This window comes from Pogonomyrmex barbatus, unplaced genomic scaffold (assembly GCF_055798465.1).
Source record: "Pogonomyrmex barbatus isolate J1 unplaced genomic scaffold, ASM5579846v1 scaffold2, whole genome shotgun sequence".
Lineage (NCBI taxonomy): Eukaryota > Metazoa > Arthropoda > Insecta > Hymenoptera > Formicidae > Pogonomyrmex > Pogonomyrmex barbatus.
This window is the reverse complement of record NW_028297116.1, coordinates 22,350,386-22,374,811: the sequence shown is the minus strand read 5'-3', so window position 1 is coordinate 22,374,811 and position 24,426 is coordinate 22,350,386. Positions and strand designations below refer to the sequence as shown.

General features: G+C 40.7%; 1 long non-coding RNA gene across 1 annotated transcript; it reads left to right on the top strand.

The window, feature by feature from the left end:
• The first annotated feature begins 71 nt into the window (after nucleotides 1–71).
• Nucleotides 72–24,425, top strand: LOC148936760 (uncharacterized). The gene is made up of 2 exons (XR_016139040.1): nucleotides 72–1,382; nucleotides 19,601–24,425. It is a non-coding gene; the product is annotated as an uncharacterized LOC148936760 (long non-coding RNA).
• The last annotated feature ends 1 nt before the right edge of the window (nucleotide 24,426 follows it).

The following is a 24,426-nucleotide window of genomic DNA, read 5'->3' as shown; positions in this document are numbered from 1 at the left end:
TTAATATACATGCGCAACAAACTTACGTACACTTCATACTAATGAATGCTCTTGAATAAATCGATAAGTGCGAGACATCGTTCTTCGAGAAGACTCGCTTCGGGAGAGTTACCGCTAGAAATTCCGAGCATGGGCGTAACATTGAATATGCATTAGCGTCACTATGTCGTCGGATGCAACGTCGAAGGAACGGAGGGTTGGCAGTGACTCACATTGTGACTGGAATAAACAAACTATCCTTTATAAAGTCTCTTTCCGTCGACGACAGTCGACGGCCGTCGTCGGCGACGGCTAGTGTTTCAACGGCGGGACGAAGATCCTTGATCGAATTATCGTAATCATGCGTTTCCTTGCGAGCGGGTTCTCGACTCTTCCCTCCAATTTTATTTGCGTTTCCAACGAATGAGATCGACCTCTTCGTGAGGCAAACTACTCAGAAGAGTCACCCTTTTCCAAAGGCGTCCTTTGTTTTAAGACCTTCTCAATGAAGGAATGGCAATTGTTGTTACGTCGGAAATACGCGATACATAATTCAACGGGAGGATAATAATTTCGTGTCAGTGCTCGGTTTCTCATTTTCTGAGGCATTTTCGCGATAAAGTTGGAATCTCTCGCGGAGTAAGTAGATGTGTGTTTCGTCCGTTATCTCGAAATTTAGTTAACTTCGCTGAAATTACTTTTATTCGAAAATAACGCGCGCAAGTGATGATATAATAAAACATTGCGCTTGTGATTTAATATAATAAACGTCGGTTGGTAGCAATCGGCAGTAAAAAAAATACGAGTCCCTTTTATATCTTTTCCGTTATTCGGTTTATTTAAGCAGATATTATTTTCACAGAAAAGACGTTTTCTTTTAAGATGACAAGATTACACCGCCATTCAAGTGGCAGTGGACGCTTACTCGTGGCGCCGGCCGTTAATTTGTCTCGAGGCAATCCATAACCAGGATCATGTCGTTGAAGGGAGCCGCTGGCCGGTATCGAGGGGGTATAAAGGAACTAAGCCATGGCATATCGGCTCGCACGTGGACGTGCGTGATAACGAAGCTTACCATCGCGATCGTCGGTGTCGGTGCGTGTGCGACGTACGTGCACGTGCACGTGCACGTGCGTGGATGAATGGGTGGTCGGATGGTCCTGGGGCGGAGCTTAAAGTTTGATATTACCTTGGCAAGTGTCCACGGCGATCTTATAACTCAAGTGTTCACTAGGCTATTATGCGTACGGTGTATTCCCGCGCACATAACGACGTCGGAACGTCGATTCGCGATCCACCCACGGCGACGTCGACGTCGGCGGTGGATTCGATCCTCCTCTTCCGAAAATGTAGGCGTACATTTCGGCGGCGTGGAATTACCGCGATACTTCTGGCAACCTCTGGTATGTACCGCTCAAAGCCGCGTGCCGAAAGTTAAATTCAAACTTTAATTAACGTGCCACACGTCGGACTCAGCGTTCGGAATCGCGTGGCGTCCGAACGTTGCGTGAATATGCATTATCCAACGTCGTTTATGCCTCTCATGTTCGCCGAATGCGCCGTCACGATCTCGCCAGGAAAAATTTTTCGAAACTCTTCGAAATGAACGAATGCCATACGAGGCGCGAACTCGCGATATCGCGAGCGATGATTATTTGGCACGCGAGAACGCATTACGGTGCGGGAAGGAGAATTCATTCGTCACGATATGCCATTGACGAGGAGGATTACGATTCGAATTCATTCCTATCTGTCGTGTATTGTAAGTTTACGGGGAATAAAAGCGCTAGAGAGCTCAATTTTTACGCGAGCAAACCTATCTTGTTTGCAGACACGCTCGTGCACGAGTGATGACGATCACTCGATCGATCCTGCATTGTCCTCTCGATGGAGCATAAACGTAGGAACATACCATCACGTCACGTCACGTTACGTCATATCATGTTATATGTCGAGCAAATTTGTACTTGGCAAATTAGATTTGTTTAACTAAACGAAAAGGAAGAAATTTGATTAAAAGTGTTGTAATTTAAATTATTCCATGGATATTTAATTAAGCGAATTAAGATAAGAATTAATCATCGGGCGATACCTGATACGATTATTAGGTAATGCTATTTTTGTTTCAAGTAATTTATATATTTCGGGCATGGTATCGATTGTGTTTCACGCGTTATTGAATATTTGTAAATGTTGTTGATATTTGTAAATCGGAAAAAGCCGATGAATTAAAGCGGACACGAAAGGAAATCAGAGAAGAGTTACCGATATATATTATTGCTCTTTTATTAAAAAATAAAAGAGCTATTCAAATTAATGCTATTATTTGCAAGTTTGATTTTGTATGATACGGCATTGAAAATTATTGATTCATATAATTAACAATAGACTCCTGTTTTTATTTTATAAGCGCGTTTATTTATACTTCGGTATTTATATGGTTTTAACGAATGTATTGTTTAATAATCCGCATTGTAGCGAATATTAATTTCTTTATACGATTTCAGATTTATCACATAATGTGTATCTCAATTTACGACAAACTTTTTGAATATCTTGCTTTGATTGAAATATTATAAGTAGTCCTTGATTTTAAACATTTTTGCAACATTTTTAAAAGTGAGAAAAGGTCAATATGAAAAATTTTCTTTGCTGTTGAAGCGGAGGTCATCAGCTGGAGATAATTGTCTCGTTTCTTACCACATATACGTATTTCTGCATATGTACGCATATATATTTCTGCATATATGTATATATACAACTGTACTTCACGAACGAGGAAAGAGATACGAGGTGCACAGCTTGAAACGAGAAGTAGTTATATCGCCAGGCTTGGTGCCAGAGACTCTTGTAAAGCTATCCTGTGGCCTCATTATAATAAACCGCGTCGGGACGACATGAGTTATGTTACAAATTGTCCGCGGTATTAGATTTTGTCTTCATTTTTCCTCTTTTCGCGTATTTTTTGTTGGCGAGCGCGAGCCTGAATTCGAATCGAGTCGGACGTACGAGTTCTCGTTATTGAATTGTGCATTTATATACAAGAACAGCAACAGCAAAATAGTTGCACGTGCAACGTGCAAGTTTTTCTTTCATACACGAGTCGCGTGCGACGACGTAAGCTATATTTTCTTCATTTTGGAGGAACGGAAAGATTTTCTGGGAAAAATATTGAGAAAGTGCCGGGTATCCCGAGTCAAATTACGCTTTGAGAAAGAGTTTCTTTTCTCAAAGGTGTTAAGTTACTGCGCTTACTGTGAAATACGGTTCTAAAAAGACTAAGAAGCTATGAGAACTTTTGCTGTACAAGCAATAATAACAGTGACGCTGTCAGCAAACGAACTTTACTCCGAGTATTACGCTGCAGAGCAAAGTCCTGCTGTCCTTAATATTGTATTTGAATTAAAAACTTGCGCTCCTATCTAACTGCAGGGGAAATAGTTAAAAAGTTATAAGGGACTCGTGCAACTATGTTAAACATTCTTATAGGTAGGATAAGATATCGAGCAATAATAGACGAGCTACGAATAACTTGGAGAGAAATAATAAAATAATGCTAATCTGATATATTAATTTGCTTAAGGTGACGAAAGAAGCGGCAACAGACACGGTGGAAGAGGCAATCTCTGTCGGAACAATATTTAAACTTCATTATGAAGCCAGTAGACCAAGCGTATCCTGTTGCCTCTCGCTTTACTTTTTCTAACCACCCACTCGCCTCTTCTGCTTACGTTACCGCGTCGCTATAATTCCGTTTCGTTTCGTCGTTCACGGGATAAAACGCGAAAGCCGTTTATTTCTGCAAAATCTATCATATTATCTATTAAATGGCGCGCGCTGTTCTTTTCAAGTTAGTTTTTGAACTAACTTTGCGATTAACTGTCGCTCGATAATTAATCGTCGGCAATTTTGTATGCGATCGCGATAACTATCGTACTCGGCACTAGCATGCGATTCGGAATAAACGAATAAACGAATAAACGAAACTTCTATTTGACTTGTGTGATATGGGTTAAGTACGGATGAAACCTAAAAGTTGATACGCAAAAGTTTTTCGGATCCTATTCCCGAAATCCCGATGTACGATCTGAAACTTCCTTACTCAAATAGGAATCTTAACGTTTTCCACTTGCCGCGTGTTTTATTGGAATATCTTCTTGCTCGCTTGGATTGCATGGCGGCCGGGAAGGGCGGAGGGCATAAGGAAGTTGCCGAAGATAAGGCGAATTGAAACCTAAGTAGGTGTCGGCAGAAGAGGTTCAAGTGGTATCGGGGGTGTTGCTAGGTTACTACCTTGCTTCCGTTGATGAGAGCCGATGGTAGTAGGCGGCCAGGTTCGATGCGTACGCGTTCGATAGTACCAAGGCCCGAGGTGTGCGGTATACCTCAAATGTTCCGCTTCTCTTCTTCACGCCGGCGACTTTAGAGATCTTAATTTCCTTCTTGTTCTCTCTCTCCTATCGCTTTCATTTGCCGCTCCATCTGCTCCGCTGAAAGATAATTCCGGTCTGTTGCGTCTCCAGCGATATTTGATTGAGCTCGAGTATCGGCTTAATAAAATAGCGATAATGATATGCGATATTATTAATTAAGATGGATCATCGGACACTTTAATACAGATAAATTATTTTTATTTTTTAAAATATAACATATAAAAAACTTTAATGGAAGTAATATATTTTTAGAAAAGACATCTCTTCCACCATCGCATGGAAATAGAAGTGGAAATTGGAGTGTGACCCCTTTTCTACAACTTCGATATTTATAAAGGAAAAGTTAAAATTAAGTTAACTTAATTCCGACTAATTTTTATAATTAGACTTTTTCGCAACTCTCCGTAAATTGTCTCGCGTATATTAATTCAGAATACTTTTTGACATTAATAATTTTACGCTTGAGAAAATAATTTTTATACCTTGATATTAAAAATCATCATCTTTTGCAGAGGCCGAAAGATCTCTTGAGATTCTCCTATGATTTACTTTATTGTATGTTTGAATATAAATTCGAAAAGCTGTCCGTTTGCTAGACAGTAATATGCGTATATCGTTTTACACGGGGTTAAATTGGAAAATAAATCACATAAGCTTCCATTAATGGCTGGTCAGCGCGCGGTCGTTGGTGTTAAACACAGTTCTGGTTTTAGTAAGGATAACCGGTAGTAGACCCTTCTACCACGTGGCATCCTGTTAGGTATATCCGCGATCCGTTACGCCGGTCCCTCTTGTTTCGATGTTGCGGTTGCATTAAAACAACCTGTTACCTCGGAGCAGGTCGTTGGATGTGAGTTTCTGGCAGCGAGCATGAGAGATTTGCCGGATAACGATGAAAATTAACCGATACCGCGCCATTATGTGCGCGTACTTCATCGTTTGCGCGAGGCGCTTCTTAATTATGTTACACGCCCATGTTACGCCGACAAATTTGTTCTCGTAACGAGAACGCGTCGAGCTCCACAAATTTTCGACGTTACGCCAAATTTCGACATGGCAGTCCGACGTGTCTCTAAAATAATCGAGGAGAGAAGACTCCGCGATGATTTCTAGAATTCAGTTCGATCGCTGCCACGGAATGAACTTCCTTTTTAACGACGGTGTGTTTCAGTGAAAAAAAGCAGAGAGAGAGAGAGAGAGAGAGAGAGAGAGAGAGAGAGAGAGAGAGAAAGAGAGAGATCTCGCTGCCGAAGGTAAGACCATTTTGGATCTGTACGTACGTTTGTATGTATCGGTTCAATTTTCATTTTCATCTGGCACCTTCCAATTTTCCTCGATACTCTTCCCTTTCCAGTCGAGTGGGTACATACTCGAGTTAACGACTTCATCTGGCGCGGCGACGACGTTGCAATTCGTTCGGCATTCGAAGGCTTCCGCGCCTCGAGGGTTGAAGAAGATCGCCAGAAACGTCGCGGAGCGGCACGAGTATTTCAACCACTCTCGAGGACGCCGGCCGCAGTTCCGGGGCGAGACTTGGAAAATTAATTAATTTGTTCATTAGAAGAATCAATATTGTTATAGCTCCGAGACTCGCGCGGCAGCCGCGCCGGCAGCCACTTCTCTACTTGTCTTATCGGTCCTCCTTTGGCCGGCGGCGATTTCGAACGCCAAGTCTGGCACGAGGGGCCGCGTATAAATTGATGAGCGTTTCAACATCGCGATATTCTATCTTTCGGTCCTGTCTTCCTGCCGACGTTACATTATTCTGGCTGCGAGTATAGGCAGATTCGATCGTGCTGCGGCAAAGGAAATTCACATTACGGACCTGATCGTCCGTTGAGACTCGGAGACAGAGACTCGGAGAATAGATTTTGCTCTTGGCGGGCATATAGAAAATGCCCGGCGTCTTCGAAAAATATTATTTCTTGTCTCGTGTACGCGCGTCTCTTGAGCCTTTTTGTTTGAGACTAACGCGCGACAAGTGGAATTTATATTCTTTATGTTTTCTAGATGTTATAAATCGTACTAAAAATAAGGTACACGAAATAATAGAGAAGAGAGGAATTTGTTTAAAAAGTAAAATTTTAAAAATTTGTTAATGCCTTAGAATTTAAATATATTGATCGTGTATATATGATCCCTCATTTTTAAAATCTAACTTGTCAAGTTAGTATTACAATTTAATTAATTATGTAAATTTTTCATTAATCATTACACAATTTAAAATATATTCTAGATTAGACTTTTTTCCACAAATGATATATTCAGAGACTGATTCTATGTGCTAATAAAAGCACATAGAATTAATTCGATGCGAGGGTTATCATTTATAATTACGGAAAAAGGTACGTACAATCTTTTGGCTTATCTGCGACTTCTGTGGCCAGCCAGTGTGGGTCGAAATTATCGTTGGACGAAACGTGCAACGTAGAAGGGCGATAAGATTCGTCGTGTAAGAGGGGAAGATGAGAATTCAGGAAAAGGGACGGTTGGAAAGCCTATAGCAATCATCGTAAGGGGATTCGGTGTCCCTTTTCGGCCCTTTCGTCATTGCGGTCTTTCCCAACCGCGTTTTCTCGAATATTCGCTCATCTCCGTCGCTTGCCGTCCATCCGCTCCTTTATTTCCCAACGTCACGAGAATGGGTGGCACAAAAGTCCGCTTAATGGCTCCGCAGGGGACACGACAGTTGGCTGAAAAAATAATTCCAGTTGCCAAATCTGTACGCGATCGTGGAAATCGGTCAGCGATTCTTCTCTAATTTACTCTTTCGCCTCGGGTTTTTTCGTCTTTTCTTACGTTGAGCTTTTTACGACATTGGTCCCGTCTTTTTTTCAGAAGTCCATAAATGATATTCTTCATAAATCTCGTACGTATAGAATATTCATTTAGTGTTGATGTAATTTTGAGATTACTTGAATACTATATATGCATTGCACGATTCAATTTTTATCTCCTATAAAATGATCCTTGATGAATATTTTCATATATTGCATGTAATTTTGTATCTGTCTTTGATTATTAAAATATTATATATATATATATATATATATATATATATATATATATATGAAGATATTTCTAATTAAAAAATTTTTTTAATTTATGTATGAGAGAGTAGATTCTCATATATATATATTTTTGTATTTCCTCGCGCTTATTTACGTCAATATTGCATAATAATTTAAGAGCGAATTTTTACATGATGGCAGTGACAAGGATAAAATTGAAGACAAGATACACTCACTCGTTTTCAGATTCCAACGTTTGTTCATCGTAGTATATTTTTTTCCCAGCCTTTGGAGGAATGCAATCGGGGATGACACTGAATTTTCTAGGATAAGTTTCTGCCGGATTCCGAGTCATGCATTTCGACCAGAGTATACGGAATAAAGGGAAACGGTAGAGTCCGAAGCTTCTATTGAAGAAGGAAATAGAAGGGGCGGGGGAGGGGGGCGAGTAAGTCGCGTCAGGATAGTCGAAAACCGAAGAGAGCGCCGGCGACGGGCAAGGAGGCACAGCAGAGGTTCGCCGCCGCCGCGAACTTTTGCAGATATTGAATATCTCGGACCATCAATCACCCTGGCGCGGCAATATCCGAAAGTATTGGTCTTACATTTGTTTCTACATCGGGCACCGATTTATGAGCGGGGCACGTTTCTCCGTCGGGCCCGATGGCGATCATCGCTCGATCTTCCAATCGATGGCACTTGATGATTTACATCATATTTTACCTCGTACAGTTCATGATTGAGTGGTCATAAGATTTTACACGATTCACGATTAAAAATGTAATTTTTCATTGAAGCTGCATGACTTTTATCGTGATTTTTATCAAATAAATATTTTAACTATAATTCCGTATAAATAAAAAAAAGTACTTCGAACACCCGTATTTTTAAATAAATTACGCTACTGCGATAATTCCAACGGTTGATTATACGATTTAAATTTCGACGAAGAAAAATACAAATTCATTTGATGATTTACAGAAAGTAGAGTCTGTTTAATTTTTTTAAGGAATTTCTTAGCTTTTCTTTCTCTCGTTCTTTTAAATATTTTTATAAGCATAAGCATATCTGAAGTAATCATCAAATATAAATATCTCTTTTTATGATTTACAATTTCTCTTGTTATTTGCATGTTGTACGAAGGAAACTTGCTTTTTCATTTCACGTTTGCAAAGAAAAAGAAGCATTATAGCGTTTGAAATAGAAATATCTCGAAATATATCTCAGGATTCTCGTCGGACGCGTTAAATTCGTCGTACGGCCATTAAATTCCTCCAATTCGTCCACAAATCTTTTAGTGGTTAGTTAGTTACACAACTTGGCAATATCTTCCTGGCTCCAACGTGGTCCATGTTGCACAGCTGGCCGGCGTGCAAGGATTGTTCCTCTTTATTAAGCCGCCAAATTTCATTTTCCGCCTCCTTTTCTCTCGTTTCACGGTTAATACCGGGCGACAAGTTGCGACCGAGCGCGAAAGTGCACATAGCTACTTACGTATGTGCATTGTCCCCCATAAGTCACTTGGCGTATCATCTACGAGGCGAACGTGTTCGTTATCACACACATTCTCTTGTACGTGACACGTACACGCACGCGCGTCGCGCCCGACGTTATTTTCTATTCCGCGCATCACCCCCTGCACGTGTTCTGCTTTGGACCTATCACGCTTTTTTTACCTTTTTTCATGCACTTTTCCAGGACACACAGATTGCATCCCCCGCCTTACGCGCGTGTGTCCCGCATTCCTCCATACATATATAAACGGCGAACACACATATTCGCATACGTGCATCGCCGAGATATAAGCAAACATGTTTGCGCATACAGCGATGCGAGAGAACAAAGTGTGCACGAAAAACGACCGCGCTTTTTTTTTTTTTTTTTTTTTTTTATTTGTTGACCCAACGTACATCACAATGCCGCATTGGAATTTCTCGCAATTTGTCTGCCAGCGAGCTAGTTGATCATCAAGCCTTCTTCTACTTTTGATTTTTCTGCGACTGCTTTCTTTCTCATTTCTCATTTCGCACGTCTCTTCGGCGATGCTTTCACGTCGATTTCTTTGAATTCTTCTTTTGCTTTTCAGATACAGTGTAGTTCAGTTTCTGTAATTATATTTCTCGCGTTCATGTTCGTCCTTTCAAATTTATTGCAACTCTTAGCGATATTAGCATTTTATTCAGCTGCGGCTCTATCTTTCTCGCCTTTTCCATATTTTTGCTAATGTCCTTCTATATAACTTTTTGTTTCTCATTTGTCTCACGCCTTTTATACTTTTATTTCATATATTTCACATTTTTGCACATTTTAGCGCCTAAAGTTTCTTTTTAAAGCTGTCGCTTTCATCTTTTAGAGCGTTCGGCATTCGTGTCTATAGCTGACAGAATTTCTAAGAAATTGTGTCTCGCAGATAGCGGCTTCGAAGATTTCTCGATGCGAAATGTCAAAGTTAGGGGCAGAAAAATGAAATAGCGTACTACTGCAGGAACTGTTTGCAAAATTACATCAGGAAAAATTTAAAAGGATTATTTTAAAAATACATCGCGATGATGTAGTATAAGCAACTTTTTAATTATTTTTAATATATACATATATATTAAAAATATAATTCGTTTAGTTTCAAATATATATATATATATATATATATCTATTTGGAATTAAACGAATTTATAATAAATATTATTATATCTGTTGTAAATATTTTAAGAACTCAATTTCTAATGTCTTATTTAAGCAGGAAAAATGTGGGGTTGACAAATATGACTTTGAGTTACTTAAATATTAAAAATTGAGATCTGCGGCCTCCGAATAAAGATCCACGTATATATTTTGGGTAATGGTAGGTTTTTCTAAATAAAATACATCGCAATATATTGTCGGCAATAAATATGCCGTATGCTACAATAGGAAATTGGTGTGTGGTCTATATAAAGAAGATCTATAGCCACTCTGTTAGTGATTTATACGTGCCCAAGATTTTGACCTTTTTTGTCCAAAATTCGCCTGATACTGTCGATACTCGATTCTTTGTTGAGCAATTTTGTGGCATTTAGACAGTTAAATAATGGAACGCTCTCCCAATCTGGTTTCGCCAAGCAGCTCCGATTTCAAGCAGGCGCGTGATTCCGACCGTATCGTTTTCGCGAGATTCCTTTTCGTTTTACGAGAAGACGGCCTTCTGCCGTGGTATCACTCCATTTCCGACGACACAACGCGCCAAAGTGCTTCGCGTGTAGACACTGCGTGGGAACACTGGAACTCGATAGGGAGTCAGATCTCTCAAGATGTGCTGCACCTCGGCACTCTGCTATACCAGAGTCTCCCTTACCATTTTTTCGCGAGTAAAATACACACACACACACACACACACACACACACACACACACGCGCGCGCGCGCGCGCGCGCGTCAAGCAGTTTCTTCATAGGGTGTTGGTCCTTATACCCTTCCCAAGGGCAAGCAACCCTTGGACATCTTCGAGCTAGCGCGGAGCTCGCGGCGGTGGCGGAAAAATGTGCGATGTAGAGAAAAGTACTGGGCGTTCCAAGTTTCTTTATTAGATCCTAGATGTCCATTCGCCGGAAATGGGCTGAAACCTCTGTCTTGCGCTTTCCTCTTCGCGACGATTTTCCTTCGCGTTTTCTCCCTCCCCGATGCGTCGTCTTCGCGTCGTGCTCACATTCAGCCGGAAATGCAAAGGCGAGATAGCGCGGCGCGTGGAATAGGAAACACCGTGGACATAATAAGGGATGAAGGAAGTGAGATTCTTCCCCCTCGGTAGCTTGCTCCGCGAAAATCAAGCGAGCAAGATCGCGCATTTTTCCGCCGTCATCGAGCTGTCGCCGTCTTGTATCACTTTTTAATACGATATTTCTCCTCTCTTCGATACAATATTTCGCTCATGGATGGAGCGCATTTGCGCAAGATGACGCGACAAAATTCGTCGGGCTTCGCATTCCAATACCTGATGAAAGTAGACCGGGTAACATCTGGCAGCGGGGAAATCGCTAGAAGTAAATAGGGTGTTCTATAGGGCAGTATATGTATATGTATATCGATAATCCGATGCAAAGGCTAAAGCAGCCAACATTTATTTGAAAAGGAGCTTCATGAAAGGTGCACCTTTTTCCAAGAGTATTCTCGACGTCGGCGACTTTTGATTGTTGAAGGATTAAATTTTTTGCGGAGAAAAGGTCGAACGTATGTCGGTTGGAGGAATACAGTCCGGCTACTTGCATACATCTTCTTCGCGACATCTTGTATGGCTTCTAAAGGGCGGGCGCTCTGAAAATAATGTGATACATTCTGCGCTTGGCTTCTTTCCGTTATGTGTCACGAGCGAGGGAGGACGGGAAATGTTTTTCTTCAGTATTGGCGTGTGCGGGAGAGGAGCTTCGCCTGTCACTGGCGACACGTGCGCTTTCTTCTTCTTTGTCGATATTTATTTTACCGCGGTCTCGCGTTTCTCGAGCATGCACGGTAAGAAGAGGTCCTCCTGTGGTTTCACACAATTCTTCGTACGGCGCATGGTGGAAGTGTCCTGGAAGATTTAGGATAACTTTAAAGCCATTTCATCCCGGGGATCGGGAAAGTGCCATTTCTATGCTAACAAGAGCTCTTTCAATTACTTTACTTGGTACGCGACCTTTATCAAATTATCCCTGCTGGTACGCGACCTTTATCAAATCATCCCTGTTGGCCTTTCCAACTCCTTCCTTTTTTTGGCTTGATTTCTCTATTTTGCATAATCGAAGACGGTCTCTTCGCATATTTTGCGAGTTTATCATCACGATAAATGAATCTCTTTTAGCGAAAGTTTTAAGAACGTTTTCATTATTTATATAAACGTTTTATCGGATCGAGAAAATAAATATTTTCCTAACCGTGCAAATTGATTTTGCTATTATACTTTAAGCGATCTTTTTGTTTCTTGGATGTTTTGCTTGATTAAATTTGTCACTTAAGTATCTCGTCTATATTCAATTCTCATCTGTATTCGTCTAGCGGAAGAAAGACCGCGTACAATTATAGATTTATGTTTGACACTAGAATGCGTTGTCAGATGCGCGGAATTTAAGAATTCTTTTAATTTGTGAACATGATACACACACACACACACACACACACACACACACACACACACACACACACACAGCCATTTCTTTCATCGACGGTTGCACTCGTCTCATACATATACTCATATGGGCGTACTCGTTCTTTTCGTAGCCTATAAAGCCATAACGTCTCAGCAATACCGAGGGGGTTTCTGAAATTTACGGTACTTTTATGGGGATTTTTATCGTTGTGTAAACTATGCGATAGCCCCCTATATCCGTTTCCGCTCTTACGGATGGCCGCGACCTTTATCCTCTCCCCGCCCCCCCCTCCCCCCTCGTAGAACGTAGAGTTGGCTCTTTCGCGAAGATGAATTTTGATAAATCGTTCGGTCGTCGCGTAGTCGTTAAATAACGTTTACTTTGCGCCGTGTCGCGCGACCGTCGTGTGCACGGAATTTACTGCGCCCGCGTAAACATACGTGCCGTACTGCTCTATACGTATGTCGTTTTACGCTCGCTCGTATGTCGCCAGTTTATCTGCTTTTCTTACGGCTAAGGTGGAAAAAAAAGGACTTTCCCCCTACGGTGGAAATCAGGTTGCGCGATGCGACCCGACGACGCGATAGAATCCGGACGCGACTTGCGACTGTTTTTATACATTTCCATTCTCGCCATCGCGTCGTAAATTCTTCCGGTTGAAACTTTGATCTGGAACATCGGCGATTGCGAAATGGAAACGTTGCACGTATTTCATAGACTTTTTACTGTGTCGATGAATAACATTGTTAATATAACATGGGAATAACAGGTACTATCTTTTTATATTGTATCTTTATATTCTATCTTTGGATGATTTTACACATCACTTGTTGTACCGTAGCGTATCGCGATTTCAAAGATCTTTTTTTGTAAATTTAAAGATTGAAAAATGGAAACCCTTGTTACAGGAATTTATTTTTCAACATTCCCATTTTTTTCTCCCTTTGAATCCACTTTTTTATTAAGTATAATCGATGCATCGTCCAACATTGTGTTTATCTGAAAATCGTCTTTCACGCTCGGCTAAGCGATGCGTATCTCAATTAGGAGAACTGGACTTAAGATTAAACTCGCCTTAAAAATAAATGATCCGATAAATGCTCGTAAAAAAGGAGAAATTCATTTTAATGGGATCTGACAAACGTACCCGCGGCGCTGCGGACTTTGTCGACGCGACTTTAGGCATCGTTAAATTGCCTGTGGAATTGCTGGATCGACCGGAGAGGAGTGTCTTCGCAGGGGGGAGGGGGGGGGCGGCTTCGGATTCAGTGGAAATGAAGTTCGGATGCAACGAATGTCGCGCCGATAACTGGTGGCCGCTGTCGCGAGTTTCCCCGAGATGGGTGGAGGAACGGGCTATGCTCGGCAGCCAGGAAGGAATAGACGGGAAGGGTGAAAGTTACCCTCCGAAACTCCACCACTTCTGCGGCTAACAGTTTCCTCGAACTTTGACAATCTATATCGCTTACAGTCCGTGTCTCGACACCTGGCTACCTCGGCAGAAAACTTGAAAGAAGGAACTCAAGCCGGCACTGCAGGCACTTCGATTTTTCCTTCGGACGCTCCTCTCAAAGAAATCGCATTATTATCGCAATCTGTCGCGCGATCTATATCGGCGCTTAACACGAACGTAGCTTGTACCAACGTTTTATTCATTGCGTACTCGTATCATTTTGGAAGAAAAGTCGCTGCCAGCAATGTTTACAGCTATTTACAGCTGAATTATGGCGCTTTTCGACTTTCTCTGCTTTCACGCTTATAAACTAATTAAAGACAATATTTACAGAATAACAATCTTCAGTGGTTTGGATTATCCGTTAAGAAAATTAATTTTCAAATTGTTTATCGAATAAGCGCCGGGAAAAGATTTTCGTTCTGTTTGAATGAGAAAAATCGTTGTTTCTTAAATGTCACCTGCGACGTGTCCGTTTTTCCAAGCCAAGCTTAAGGTAAACGTTTATATACCTTTTTCGATAGCGAGAAACGTTCCTTTTTCCAAGTTTTCACCTCGACGCGTGCGGAGAGAGAACGTTACACTGTTGTTACATTCGGCATGCGCTGCTCGATGCCTTACATCAGCGAAGTGTATTAATGCCCTTAGATGCACTCGAACGGAGCGTTTGCGATTTTTCCTTTTCGCAATGCCGTAGAAAATCCAGTTCCTATTACATTTTGATGCACGCTCGATGCGCGAACGCGTTGCGACGGTGAGCGCCGTTAATATTCTTGCTTTTATATATTGGATCGACGGAGCGCTACTCGCTCAATTTTTCTCTCAAATATAACGCCGTTTGTATCTCGCGATAAGAAGGTTCTCGGTGAGCTTATTCTTTGTGTAACGCTTTAACCCCGGGGTGCGATAACCTCGCAGCTGTGACGTACCCGTAATACGTTTAAAGATTTTGCGTCAGCTTGAACCAAATCTGATTTTCCGCTTAGATTAGCTTTTTTAGAAACGTTACCTCTATTTTTTTTTTTCAAAATAACTAAACGAGTTTCCATCCAATTTACAGAAAGATTCTGTAAAGTGTCCTTGCATGGTTATATGAATATTTTAGAAATCTTTTTGTTACTTCCAAGTGTGTGTGTGTGTGTGTGTGTGTGTGTGTGTGTGTGTGTGTGTGTGTGTGTGTGTGTGTGTGTGTGTGTGTGTGTGTGTGTGTGAGCGGCAATAATTATTGAAATAAATGGAATTTCGATTTTAATTTAATTTTATTATATTAATAATCGAACGGGCTAAGCGACGCTAGCAAATATAACGCAAGAATACGCTGTAAAGCAATATTTATCTTTAATTTTAAGTTAAATATCGAAAAATAAATACATTTACAAATAGGCATTTATATTATTCATTTTTTCTGTATAGCCATTTTTTGATATTTATAATTATTTACAGAATGAGAAATATATTACACGGAAATATTCAATAAAATGTTTACATAATTTTTAAGGAAGAACTTTCACGAAAAGCCATACTTATGAAAAAAGATTTCCACTGCTATTTAAATATAAAAAAGAAAAGTTATAAAATAAAATTTACGATCTTTGGATGTTCTTTTCTGTAAATTGATAATATCTCTAGTTACAAAATAATTAATTTTATTAACTATGTAATAGATATAATATCTAACTACAAGATATTGTCGACAATAGCGTATATGCGGATATATCCTGGCAATAATTTCCGGTAATATTGTCTGTTGCCGATCGTGATACAATCACGTATACGATGAACTGCCGGAATTGGCCAATCTTATTTCTATCTACAGGACGTTTCTCCATTGGAAGCGTTAGGTAATGCAGGTCGCGTATATACTATCATTGAGGCGGATGGCAGAGTGGGCCAGAAATAGGGGACCATTCTGGAATCATGCTAGATATCGCCGTCCAATCGTATTCTCCACGCTCGCTTATCCTATTCCGTTTTGTCCCATCCTAACCGATCCTACGACCCCCCCGTTTCTATCCGGCATTCATCGAGCGCGTGTAATATCCGCGAGCAACGGCGCAGTCTTTGGCAGTATACAGATATTCGAGTTCGAATATGCGATTTTTGTTTGAAAGCGATTTTTGTTTGAAAGCTCGAACGTCAAAGAATTTGTTCTGGGAATGTATGAAAAGGATGCCGCTTTTAAAGGGACGCCGCATTTATGCCGGATTTACGGCGATTGCAATCAATTTTATGGGGGAGATTTTATAATGATTCTGAATGCTCCGAATCCTCAAATTATTCATCGTTTATCTTTCTTCGAATTCTCGGGTCTTCTCCCTCCCTCCCTCCCCCCCCCCCTTCCCCCGGTGATAGATATCTCGGTAGCTCGGAATTTGAGCAATCAATTTTTATAAAGTCGCACAGGCGAAATGGGAGACGGAATTTAAACGCGTCGCGTCGCGTCTCGAGAATTACTACTCGGAAATTAGTACAGCACTTACGACGGTGGAAACAATATTTAACGAACGTCACGGCCAACCTCGAAGGCACTGAACAAGGATTTGCGATCTCTGGATTTAACTTTAACGATCGCCTCGAACGCATAACGGATGATATACGGGCGTGTTGCTGGCCGTGTGCGCCCCGCGCGACATTACGCGCACACTCAACCCCCCCCCCCCCCCAACCCCGTTCGAGTTTATTTGGCACGGCGCCAGTGTTCGATCCGATGTTCGGACGGATCCCATTCAGGATCCCGATGCGATCGCGCAGCGGCGACATTTTCGGACGATCCGATCGGCGAAATCTCTCTCCTCTCTACATCTTCCGCTCTCCGGTCCGGTTCTTCCCCCCCGGATACGGTCCTGCGTATTATTTGCTTATTTCGCTCCCCGCACACGTCGAGCCCACCCGACGTCATTTCCGGCATGTGTGTCTCCCGGCTCTCCGGAATATCGAGGGTATCGAATGACGAGGGGATGTCGATGCAACCTGGTACGTATTTTTCAGGGAATGGCAAAGAAACGCTTCGCTTTCTCGCACTCCTCCGCTTTCCGCTGCTCCTCGCACGTGCACCGGCTTATCTACGATTCCGCGTTTATTCCGGAATACCAGCGAAGAGCTAGCTAGGAACGAGTCGGTGTACGCGCGTGTGTATAAGCGCGATGGAGAATGTCGTAACGCGTAAAAGAGTAGAAAATCCGAGGAAACCGTGTCCACGGTACGTTTCACGTCGTCGGCGTCGTCAGGATCGTATATTTTGCAAAATAACGAAATAAACTCGCGAAGACGGCGATGAAGGATTGAGGCTATTTACATGGCTGTTTCAAGCGGTACTTTCCGTTATCTCTCGAATCTGATTGCGGCTCATTTCTGAAAAAAAAAAAAAAAAAAAAAAAAAACCGAATCGCATCGCGGAAATGTTATATTGGCAATCGTAACGCAGGCGTAAAGGATATGTGAGAACAAGAGAATACAAGACGGGTCTGTCTTTATCGCAAATTGGAGAATTTGTGGGGAGGTCCACTGCTGTCTCGCCTTTCTTGCAAAAAAAGGAGGGAATCGAGGGATAAAAAGTACGCTTGTGGAGAGAAAAGCGTGGAAGGCACAAATACACGAGATACTCCGGTGGAATGATAGGAATCGAAGAGAAATCCAATAATGCGACGTAGCGTAGTTCTTAGCGAATTTACGTATGCGTCCGCGCACAGGCGGGCGCGTAAGGCGAGCGTGTCGTTTCATCGTCAGTGTCGGTCGTATAATTTCCCTTCGATACTCGGAAAACGAACTAATTTATTTCGCCGATGTCCCTTTATGTACGGCCCGCGCGCGCGCTTTTTTTTTTTTTTTTTTTTCCCAATTAACTCGGCTTATTGCATGTAAAACGCACGTTTGATGTCGCCGGTCTCACGAATATCTCTCCGTGTGTGCGGAGTTCCGTAGACGACGAGACGACGTCTTTTATATGTCGTGCAGCCAATTCATCCTCAATTCATCGCGGATCTCTCGCCCCACGGGCAAACAAATTTTCATAAGGTACCAATCATCGGTTAGTTTGTCCCGCTCTCTCTCTCTTTCTCTCTCCCCGCGTTTCTCCGCCGCGCTGTCGCATCGTCGCTGTCGCGCCGAGGCTGGCGAAGGGGAGAGAAATCGGGACGAGAGAAAGGGGGATGAAGAGGCAAAGTTATCCGATAAACCTCGTGCAATAACACGAAGGCACCGACGGCGAGCCGATATCTATGGATTACGAGGCGCAGCGTATATACTTTGCGTTATACCAGGCGCGCGTGTTCGTCGCATCGCGTCTCGGCGTGCGCACGTGCGCGGATTCGCGTTCTCCACTCTCTCCCGCCGTCGTTCTCTCTTCCCGTTTATCCTCTTCCCATCTACGTCGGCAAAAGAACGTATATCCCGAGGAGTTACGAGGCGACGGCCATCTTTAGATATCCTTCCTTCCTCACCCGCCCCGATCGCCCTTCCTTCCTTCCTTCCTTCCTTCCTCCGTTCTTGCCGTCACCTCGGCAAGGGGCCCCGGGGCTTCCACCGGGGAAACGAGGTCGTACCTCCGAGTCCTTCCGCCATAACATTTTCTATCGTTGAGAGCCATACATCATCACCGTGTCCGACGAGAAACGGGCTAAGTGCCCCGAATCGACCTTCGTGCCGAGATCCTTTTATTCCGGACTCGACCGGGTTTTATCACGGACCTCCACTTTGCGCTTGTCTCCGGCCTTGTTTGGCTGTATCTTCCTTCAGGAAAACATCTCTCTGTCTTCGTAGTATTATTCCTTCTCCTCAAATTTGGTATCATAACTCATTTCGTAAAAGAAGGGACGGTAGAAGGACAGGTTTCAGGCACACACACACACACACACACACACACACACACACACACACACACACACACACACACACACACACACACACACACACACACACACACACACACACACACACACACAAAATTTGTAAAATTTAGCTTTAAACAATAATTGAAATACTTTTGATCTAGTTTTGATATCTGACCAACTATTTTTTTATATGCGTTATATCGAATCAAATAACTTTTCAATTTATTTAAATAAAGTATTATATTTATTATGCGATAGACCTAAAAAATTTCCAAATATAGCTTCAATGCCGAAACTAATATTTTTTTTTACCCAAACAATTTTAGTAGCTTAATTTTCGTTCAAGACAAGATAAGGGAAATTTTTGTCTTGCAAGTGCTTATCACGTTACGTGGTTTATCATCTTAATGTAATAGATTGATGTTGACGAAATGCCTTACGGCGGCTTGTGTAGGTTTACCTTGAAAAGAATGTTTATCCTTGGAAAGAAATTTCACTTACAAGCTAAATTCGACTTGTTAATAGAGCGTGGAATATTTAAGCATTATATTTTACTATAAATAGAGAATGATCAAAGTAAATGTATTTTTGATATTACAATATTTCATGAGGTAAGATTAGATTATAGATTATAATAAGGGAAGTTGACTGATTAGAAGAGAAATCAATGATTTGGATTAGAGAGATGTATTGCGCATTTAACACAGACAATTGGTCCGTAGAACTAATTATTACGAGCTATCGTAAATTAGCTTATTGTAATCTTGTAAACTACTAATTACATCCATTTAAAATTTCAGATGGTTACTGATGCACGGAGAAGTACAATTACCAGATTGCATCGTAGAAGATGCGAGTCGAGTTGCACCATTGAAAATGAGAGCAATCTCGGTTCTTTGCACGTTTTCACGAGGTAAAGCAGCAGCAGCAGCAGCAGCAGCAGCAGCAGCAGCAGCAGCAGCAGCAGTAGTAGCAGCAGCAGGGAAAACAGAGATGGGAGCTGGGAAAGGGTGCGCTTTTGGGGACGGGATTAACCTTCTCGCATCTCGAGGTAATACCTGCCTATTACTTCCTCCTCTCGCAACAACGACGACGAGGAGATTCGCGTGGCCAGGTCGGCTTGCACCGAGAAAGGAACGGCTGAGCGGGCTAAAGGACGACAAAATTGAATTCTGCTGCTGCGTCTCGAGGAAAGTGCGGACGTAAGGAGAACGTGCCACTCCCGCGAGTAATTGACGCTGATTAAAATTCCATGGAGAAGAGCCGCCCGCCCACGCGCGCTTACCCCACCCCTCCTCCACCTCCCCTTTCTCCATAACGTATTGAGCCGGAAAAGCCGACGCCCGTCCACTCTTCGAAACACAATTACGCTCCCCCTTCCAACGAGATCTTCGTTCGCGTTTTCTTCCCCGTGCCGTACATCGTACTTTGCCACGACATGTTACCGTGTCTTGGGGGATTCATTAGTAGGGATTTATGGACTGAGTCATTTCCCATTTGTGATTTCATTGTTGTGGCTTTCTCGTGACGTTATCGACTTCTTCCCCTGCCGATCCGGCATTAGTTCTAATGAGCGTTAATGATGAACCTGGACCCGATCTTTGGAGAACGAAAAAATATGAGACGCGGTGAATATCGAAAGATATAAATATGAATAGCGCGGGCGACAAAATCTATCCATCGACTATCCATCATTTAGATGTACGGTGCATTTGTTGACTATCGAGGACATTATTCATATTTGCCAAATTTGAATGGCATGCCGCTGGCCTTGCGATTAATTGCTGATATTGTTTAGCTCTATTGATTCGCCGTCGTTAAATCTGTTCATCTAACACCGTCCAGAGAGAACACGTGACGTTACATAATCGTCAGATCACGTATTCTCCAATTAATGACGTTTTGTTAGATATGCCCCGTTTATCTTGAGCTATTCCGTGCCATATGTGTGTATCAATAAATATGATAATTGGGCCGCTTAATAGATGGCTAGATTCATGCAGAACTCATACGCTTCCCATTGTTAGTTTAAAATTATCGAATTGTACATCTGAAATATATCTTCTAAAATAACTAATATCTTCTAAAATAATCATTAATATGATAATTAAATAAATATATTTATGTTAATTTATTCTTTTTTCATTCTTTGCGTAGAATATTATAGCTAAAATATAGTTGAGAAAAAATTAAAAATTTTAAACTTTTTTCATTAACGCTTGAAAATTTTGCAATCTTTTTTTAGTTTTGGAATCGAAAAATATCAAAATTTAAAGACTATTGTTATCTTTATAAAATTATATAATTAAATTTTTATATAATTTACATATTTTTGTACACAATTAATGAAGGAAATATGAATCTTTCCTTTGCATTAACTTTTTGTGATTTTTTTTATTGAATTTATTGTTTAGCGAGACACATGATGTCTTATCAATATGTATATGTGATTTTTTTTTATCCCTGATATTCCTTGGGAAAAATACGTTATTTAATTAATCTCTCTCAAAAATTCCATAAAAGCTTGAGCGATCTCGAATAATATCAGTATCGTATCGGCGTTAAAGACTTAAATCTTACCGAAACTTGCGCAGCTACTTCCCTTTATAAAACCAGATCAGATTACCGGCTTACGAGTAAGAAGTGTACTCGGAGGTAAGGGCTTAACAATGCATAACGTACATACATCCTTTTTATTGGAGTGCTTAGCAGCATGAAGGTTTTTTTTTTTTGTTCCGGCGTAATTTACTGCAGCCGAGATGAATTCTGCTTTTACTTGGGCGCGAATAAACACACGGAGACGACTTACGAGGTGGGTTATTTTCCTCGAAAAAGTAATCTGTCCGTTATGGCATTCCCCCATTCTTTTTCCACCCCTCGACACTTCATCCTGCCGCGACCGTCATATGCATAGGTAACAAGTGCATTATACGGGGTAAAATCCGCGATGCATAATGTATCCAGTGTATCTGTGCCAACCACCGTCACGTACACTTATTCGTACGTGTTCATACATATCGTGCTCCGACGTTCGCCAGTAGGCGCATACTTATGGTGTGCGTACGTACTCTTATAATGGGAACGTCTACTACACTTCGCACAGTTAATGCACAGACGCACTTTTGCCCGCCTAACATCTTCTTACTTTCACGGAGATGCGCATCGCTCGTCTCGCTTATCTTCTCCTTATTTCCCCTTCGTGCCTACAAATCACTCGGCGCACTCGAATACGTCACGTTCGCCGAAGTTATCTCACGGGAATGCATGACTTTCTCGAAACATTTGCGAGTGCGCGAACTTGTATGGTTATTGCGATTATGTCATGCGGTCGAAAGGCAAAAGGAGTGCCATGTGTTACGCCATGTTACGTTAACGTAACGTTTAATTTTTTAATACAATAAATTCCAATTGAAAGATTTGAAGCAAGAGGAAGATAAATCTTAAGTCCTGATTTTGAAGTTTGAGCCCTTTGATTGTTAAAAAAAAAAAAAAAAAATAACAATATTTTAATATAGATTCTGACAAAATTGACCGAGTGTATCGAGTGTATATCCACCATATGTATATATACCACCATAGAATCTACTTTTTCCTTTTTTCCACTTATTGAGATCGCAGCCGTATTGTTGACGTGCTCCTTCTATTGTCATAACTGCGAAAATCGATATTGTCTATGGCGGATTTTTTCGTCCATTTGTTTTTGTCGGGACATTACACCACTGTGCATGAAAGGGAAAGAGAATGGCCTCGGTCGAAGAATAGATTCTGATTCTGTTCCTGCTGAAAACGGAGGTGCTGACGACGCCATTTGTCCATCCCTCGTAACTACTGTGTGTAAGTGCTCGTAGGTACAAACTCATACACTTGTAGTCGACGTTCGCGAAAGTTTCTTACGGTCTAAGACCGTTTCCCAATCTCTTTTTCATCTACAACGAGCATACCACGTGCAACATCTGATTTCCGTTACTTCTGTTATATTGTGTTTTTATTTGTAATGTTTTATTATATAACGACCATTCATTTAATATCTGACTCTTTCAAACCTTAGGTGTAGCTTTATTTACTTATAGTTACTTAAAAAAATATAACTTTCGAACTGTTTTTGTTAAATTTTATTTAATTAAAAATTTGGACTAAAAGAAAAAAAATAGGGATTTTATGAAACTAAATTTCTGAAAAAAATCTATTATTTTATATGATATTTATTTTTTATTGAAGGATTTATACTATACTGGGATATAACTTTATTGCGGTTTTATCATTATTGTCTAAAATTATATTTCAGTTATAACAATAATATCGTTACAAGTGGGTAATAAAATAGATAAAATAGTTTACAATTTAACTTTTTTTGCAGTTTATGCGATAATAATATAGTCTCTATAATAAATATTGGTCTCTTTTTTTTCGGCTATATTTAGCTGATTCGCACCCCGAGCGCTGATGTCCCCACACAATTCTTGATATCATATCGTGTAGACAAGAATTGCGTTTGGACAATCATAGCCTGAGACATTCGGTTGTTTCGCTGTTATCTGCGTCGTTGAACATCTAGAAAATGTAGCGAACAGTTTTCATCAGTCAGATATTCTGAAAAAAAGTTGTTCAAAATTATTATTAAAAAAATTATTATTACGTTTATATAAAAATTAAATATATATGAATGTAAATCAAGTACTTACTTCATTGACTTCCTTTTGTTGTGATAATGACTCTTTTTTAGATTAAATTTTTCTCTGAACTTGATTTATCTTAAGAATATTATTATCAATGCAATTTACTTTGTGATTGCGTGTATGTACAAGCAAGAAAAGTTATGAATTGATGTCTTTAATGATAATCGTGCACTATGAAATAAAATCGACACATTGAAAAGTTGGCCTACATTGCCGTTCAATATCGATATTTTCGCAATATGTTATTATATCGCCTTATTCAATCTTGATCAATCAACTGCTATTCAGAGTAAATTAGGGGAGAAGGAAAAACCGCGTCAAAGGACCTATCGTCTTTTCGATTATCGTTCGTATTTTACCCCGCCATTCGTCTTGATAGACAACTTGACATGACAGAACGTGTTGTTTTACAAATATAGGCCTTGACAATGACATATCGCTGTTATGTGTGCTCATTAAAATTAATTATCTGCAATTAGGAAAGACTTGCAAAATGTTATGTAAACTTGTTTGCCGATTCGTGCTTTATTAAATTAACGTTGGTACGTCTAGTAAAATTTAATCAATTATTATAGAGCTCATTTCCATTAGATGACACATTATACAATATTGAACATTTAACAATGTTCGTATAAATCAAATTAAACGTTAGTTTAATTATGCTGGACAACTGTAAAGAGCACTTAATAATTCTAATATTTTATATTTTCATTAAAATATGTTTCGGTATATTGTCTGCATCGTGTATCTCCACAACGAAATAACTTTATATAATCGAACAAATTCGTTATAAATTGTATCTTATTTATTCCTATATATTCTCTTCCTCCAGGGTTTTATATTGCGGCTAAATCAACGCAAATACTATTTGTTTTGCACGAATTATGATGCTTTATCTTTCTCTACGTGCCGGAAACAATAGATAATCCGAATAGAATAAAAAATACAAG